The sequence below is a fragment of the Cupressus sempervirens genome, chromosome 10 (genome assembly GCF_028749045.1).
Source record: "Cupressus sempervirens isolate cs-2001-9-10 chromosome 10, ASM2874904v1, whole genome shotgun sequence".
In the NCBI taxonomy this organism is placed as follows: Eukaryota; Viridiplantae; Streptophyta; class Pinopsida; order Cupressales; family Cupressaceae; genus Cupressus; species Cupressus sempervirens.
The window spans coordinates 871,465,652-871,472,607 of NC_143127.1; positions in this window are offsets into that span (position 1 = coordinate 871,465,652).

Consider the following 6,956-nt stretch of genomic DNA (forward strand, 5'->3'; position numbering starts at 1 on the left):
CAAGAGATTGCTGGGACTGTGGAAAACTAGGGCATAAGAAGAAAGATTGTTGGACTCAAAAGAACAATGAAGTAGATAAACCAAAAGGGAACAAGGAGGCAAATGTGGTAAGTAACAAATTCGAAAAGGATGCTTTGCTTCTATTTTTAGAAAGTATTGATGATTCATGGGTTTTAGATTCTGGTGCTTCATTTCATGCTTCACCTCATTGAGGTTATTTCATTGATTATGTCCAAAGGGATTTTGGGCTTATTTATTTGGGGGATAATGAACCTTGTTAGATTGTTGGAAAGGGAAAAGTTAAGATTAAGTTGTAGAATGAGAATCATTGGCTACTACATGAGGCAAGACATGTTCCAAGGATGAGTAGGAATTTAATTTTAGTGGGGCAACTCGGCGATGAGGGTTGTGTAGTTACTTTTAATGATAAAAGTTGGAAGGTTTCAAAAGGTTCTCTTGTAGTAACAAAAAGTGTGAAAGTAGGCACCTTATATATCTATATAGGTCATATTGTTCCTTCTACTTTGATTGTTTAAGAGAAAAATGAATGTTTAAGAACAATTGCTGTAGTTGAGTAGGGAGAACAAATAATTGCTGTAAATTCTGATACAACATTGTGGTACAATAGACTTGGGCACATGAGTGAGAAATGTATGAAAGTACTTCATTCAAAGAAAGATTTATTAGGTCTAAAATGTGTTAATATGAATTTTTGTGAAAGTTGTGTATGGAAAACAAAAGAGAGTGAGTTTTGTGAAGACTAGGAAGGAAAATAAAAGTGAGAAATTAGAGCTTGTGCATATAGATCTATGGGGACCAGCTCAGGTATCTTCTCTTGGTGGCTCTCATTATTATGTTACATTTATTGATGATGCAACTAGAAAAGTATGTGTTTATTTCCTTAGACAAATTTTTTATGTATTTCAAACTTTTAAGAAATGGAAATGCTTGGTTGAAAATGAGACCAGTAAGAAATTAAAATGTCTTAGATCTGATAATAGCGGTGAGTATTGTAGTCATGAATTTGAAGATTATTGCTCCACTAATGGTATTCATAGAAAGAAAACTATTCCAAGGACTCCATAGGAAAATGGAGTGGCTGAACGCATGAACAAGACTATAATGGAGTGTACACAAAGTATGAGGTTGCATGCAAGGTTGCCCTTAAACATGTGGGTAAAGGTTGTCAATACTACTTTATATTTGATTAATAGAGGTCCCTCTACTCCTTTGGGTTGTGGTATTCCAGAGGAAACATGGACTGGTACGAAGGTGAGTTTTTTTTTTCAAAACCTTCGGTTGTGAAACATTTGCTCATATAGATTCTGAAAATAAAACCAAGCTAGAAGCTAAGTCAAAGAAATGTGTATTTGTTGGATATGACATTAATGAATTTGGTTATAAGTTTTGAGATTTTAAAAATCGTAAAATTGTAAGAAGCAGGGATGTCATATTCAATGAGAAAGTGTTGTACAAAGTTCTATTGCAGCAACATGAGAAGAAAGAAGATGATTATGTAGTGCTGAATGATACTCCAAAAGATGATGTTCCAACAATTTCTCATGATGTGCAACAACTGCAACAACAAATACCACACACACCACTGAATGTTAGACAATCAACAAGGCTAAGTAGACCTCTCTCTCTCTCTCTCTCTCTCTCTCTCTCTCTCTCTCTCTCTATTCTATTTTACTAATTGATGCTGGTGAACCTGAATGTTATGATGAAGCTATGCAAGTGGATATTAAGATTCAGTGGGAATTTACAAAGAAAGATAAGATGGACTCTTTGTTGAAAAATAAGACATGAGATTTATGCAAGTTTCCTACAAGTAAAAGGGCTTTACAGAATAAGTGAATTTACAAGTTGAAAGAAGAGGATGGAGGTATGAAAATATTTAAAGCTAGGTTAGTGGGAAAAGATTTGCATACAAAAAAGACATTGATTTTGATGAGATATTCTCTGTAGTTGTTAAGATGACTTCTATTCGCACTATTTTAAGTACTGTGACTACTGAAGATTTGCATTTGGAGCAGCTTGATGTTAAAAAAACCTTCATGGTGATTTGGATGAAGAGATATGTATGACACAACTATAGGGATTTGAGGTCAAAGGTAAAGAGAACTTAGTGTGCAGATTGAAAAAAAGTTTATATAGCTTGAAGCAAGCACCTCGGTAATGGTATCTGAAATTTGACAGTTTTATGCATGAGCATGGATATAGTAGGTGTCATTTAGATCATTGTATTTATTTTAAGAGGTTGGATGATAGTAGCTACATTATTTTATGTTTATATGTTGATGATATGCTTGTAGCTAGGTCTAACATGGATCACATTAAAGGGCTAAAATGCCAGTTAGCACATACATTTGCTATGAAGGATTTGGGGCCAGCAAAACAAATCCTTGGTATGAAGATTTGCAGAGATAGGAAGAACAAGAAATTGACATTATCTTAGGCTGAAGATGTTGCAACGTTTCTCTATGGAGAATGCTAAAGTTGTCAACACACCTTTATCTAGTCATTTGAAGTTGACTAAGGAGATGTGTCCCAAGACACAAGAAGAGGAGGATAAGATGTCTAAGGTACCTTATGCTTTAGTTGTAGGAAGGTTGATATATGCTATGGTATGTACTAGGTTAGATATTGCACATGTAGTGGGAGTTGTTAGCAGCTATGAGTCATCTAGGAATTGAGCATTGAAATGTAGTTAAATGGATTCTTAGATATTTGGGAGGTACATCTAGTAAGTGTTTACACTTTGGGGGCTCTACTACTGATTTATAGGGCAGAGTACTATAAGTTATGTATTTATTATTGGTGGGGTAGCCGTTGTTAGGATTAAACCACAGACAAAAATAACAATTACATGCAAATATAACCAATATCAAAAAATAATAGATCACATTGAAAAGAACACAAGATATCAAGATTTAACGTGGTTCATCCAATCCCTAGGTTACATCCACCAAACAGCAAGTCCGATATTATTAAAATCCAGTAATTACAACTTGATTACAATTTGTAATCCCTTACAGCTCAATACCTCCGCAAGAACCAATTTTGCATCACAACTATCAAGCAATCCCTAACCCTAAGCTCTTTTATACAAGTATTTTTACTGCTTTAGGTTATAATTAATAATTACATGTCGGCCGAAAATTTTGATAAAATAGGGCCCAAAATTTTTTTTGGGGTGATGCCCCGAGCCCCAAAGAATTTATGAAGTATGTACAATACTTTCCTGATCAGTTACCACAATCTAACAATCTCCCACTTGGGGATTGATCAAGCTCCACACTAAACAACAATCTCCCACTTGGAGATTGATCCTATAGCTATGCCATTATTCCATGAGGCTCCCATTGGATCAAACCAACGTGGACTCTGCTGTTCTTTTATTCATGTTCAGTCTAGAAGACCAACCGAAGCTGAAGAAGAGTTCAGCTTCTCCCTTGATACTACTTTTGTCAACATATCTGCTGGATTGTCATTTGTATGTATCTTCTCTAGCTTTAATTGTCCATCCTCCAAAACTGATTGAAGAAAATGGTACCGCAATTGTATGTGTTTGGTCTTTGAATGCAAAGTTGAATTCTTTGCAAGATAAATGACACTCTGACTATTTGTGAACAAATAATTATCCTTCTGAGGATGTTCCAATTCTTCTAAGAAAAATTGAAGCCATATCATCTCCTTGGTTGCCTCTATAGTAGCAACATGCTCTGCCTTTATAGTGGATAGAGCATTAATCTTCTGTAACCTAGAAACCTAGCTCACGACTGCCCCATCAATAGTAAAGACATAGCCTATAGTACTCCACTTGGTATCAATATCCCCTACCAAATCTAAGTCAACATAGCCCTATAAATCAGTAGTAGAGCTCCCAGAGTGTAGGCATTTATTGGATGTTCCTCTCAAATATATGAGAATCCATTTGACTGCATTCCAATGCTCAATTTTTGGATGACTCATATACCTACTAACGACTCCCACTGCATGTGCAATATTTGGCCTTGTACATACCATAACATACATCAAGCTTCCTACAACTGAAGCATAGGGTACCTTGGACATCTTATCCTCCTCTTCTTGTGTCTTGGAACACATCTCCTTAGTCAACTTCAAATAACCAATGAAAGGTGTGCTGACAGCTTTAGCATTCTCTATAGAGAAATGTTGCAACACCTTCTCCACATAATCAGCTCGAGATAGTGTCAATGTTCTATTCTTCCTATCTCTGCAAATCTTCATACCAAGGATTTGTTTTGCTGCCCCCAAATCCTTCATAGCAAATGCATGTGCTAACTAGCATTTTAGCCTCTTAATATGATCCATGTTAGACCCAACTACAAGCATATCATCAATATATAAACATAAAATAATGTAGCTATCATCAGTCAACCTCTTAAAATAAACACAATGATCTCGAATAACACTTGCAATATCTATACTCATGCATAAAACTGTCAAATTTCAGATACCATTGCCGAGGTGCTTGTTTCAAGCCATATAAACTTTTCTTCAATTTGCACACTACATTTTTCTTACCTTCGACCTCAAATCTCCGTGGCTAAGCTATATATATCTCTTCACCCAAATCACCATGAAGGAATGCTGTTTTAACATCAAACTGCTCTAAATGCAAATCTTCAGTAGCTACAATACTTAAAACAGTACAGATAGAAGTCATCTTAACAATAGGAGAAAATATCTCATCAAAATCAATGCTCTTTTTTTGTACAAATCATTTTACAGCTAACCTAGCTTTAAATCTTTTCTTACCTCCATCCTCTTCTTTTAACCTGTAAACCCACTTATTCTGTAAAGCTCTTTTACTTGCAGGCAACTTACATTAATCCCATGTCTTATTCTTCAACAAAGAGTCCATTTCGTCTTTCATTGCAGACTCCCACTAAATCTTAGTATCCACCTACACAACTTCATCATAACATTCAAGTTCACGAGCATCAGTAAGTAAAATTGAATACAAAGAGGGAGAGAATCTTTTTGGAGGTTTAATTTTCCTTGTTGACCATCTAACATTCACCAGTGTGTGTGGTATTTGTTGTTGTGGTTGTTGCACATCATGAGGGATGACTGGAACATTAACGTTTGGAGTATCATCCAACACTACATAATTATCTTCTTTCTTTTCATGTTGCTGCAATAGATCTTTGTACAACACTTTGTCATTGAATATGACATCCCTGCTTCTTACAATTTTATGATTTTCAAAATCCCAAAGCCTATAACCAAATTCATTAATGCCATATCCAAAAAATACACATTTCATTGACTTAGCTTCCAACTTGGTTCTATTTTCAAAATCTATATGAGCAAAAGCTTCACATCCAAAGGTTTTGAGAAAAGAATAACTCACCTTTTTACCAGTCCATGCTTCCTTTGGAATACCACAACCCAAAGGAGTAGAGGGACCTCTATTAATCAAATATACAATAGTATTGATAGCTTCCGCCCACATGTGTAAGGGCAACCTAGCATGCAACCTCATGCTCCTCGTGTGCTCCATTATAGTCCTGTTCATGCGTTCAACCACTCCATTTTCTTGTGGAGTCCTTGGAATAGTTTTATGTCTATGAATACCATTAGTGGAGCAATAATCTTCAAATTTATGACTACAATACTCACCACTATTATTAGATTTGAGACATTTTAATTTCTTACCAGTCTCATACTCAACCAAGCATTTCCATTTCTTAAAAGTTTGAAATACATCAGATTTCTATCTAAGAAAATAAATCCATACTTTTCTAGTTGCATCATCAATAAATGTAATGTAATAATGAGAGCCACCAAGGGAAGATACCTAAGTCGGTCCCCATACATTGGTATGCACAAGCTCTAATTTCTCCTTTTTGTTTTCCTTTCCAGTCTTCACAAAACTCACTCTCTTTTATTTTCCATACACGCAACTTTCATAGAAATCCATATTAACACATTTTAGGCCTGGTAAAACTTTCTTTGAATGAAGTACTTTCGTACCTTTCTCACTCATATGCCAAGTCTGTTGTGCCATAATGTTGTATCAAAATTTACAGCAGCTATTTGTTCTCCATACTCAACTGCAGCAACTTGTTGTGGTTCCACAACGCACGCCCCATTCCCCACTAGGAATCGGGACCCCTTACTTTATTTTCAGATCCCTAGACTCACAATTCGAGATCATGGAAATTCAAAAAGTCAAAAAATAAAAATTGAAAAATTTGAAAAAAACCAAAAAATTGAGAAAATGGAAAAAGTCATAAAAAGTTGAGAAATTTGAAAAATATTAAAATTATAAAATCTCAATATAAAAACAAAAACTTAAACTGCACGCTCGTGCACCTCACGAGGGTTGTAGGAGTGCATCCCACCCTTAGTGGGGCATAATGTGCCCTCGCACTACACACCATAGAGGGTGGGCTTGGCTATAAAACCTTGACCTTCCCAAACCCTTTATCATTTTCTATTTGCGCTTCATTTTTCAAGCTCGCCAAGTTCATTTCCTTAGTCTCTGAGCTCTCTGCATCACGCATGATGGGGCTCTGCATACCCTCCAACAAGGTGCACCAAACATGAAACACCCACTTTGCTGCGCATATTAACGCATGTGCCCTGTGTCACTCATACGTGCACGCACTACGCTGCTCACCTGCGCGTGCCGCACCGCTCATCCATGCATGTCGTGTCGCCCATAAGCATGCGCACTGCGCCGCTCATTGTGCCGCACGTGCATCGCTCATTGCGCCGCACATGCATCGCTCATTCCATTGCATGTGCACCGCACCACTCACTTGCACACACAGTGCGCTGCGTGTGGTCTTTGCGCGTGTCCCTACTGCATCGCGTCGTGCGCTCACATTGTGCTACATGCACATCCATCGCATCACACCATTTGCACAACTTGCACCACGCACACCACAAAGCACCAAGCGTGCCACCTTGTGTGTACA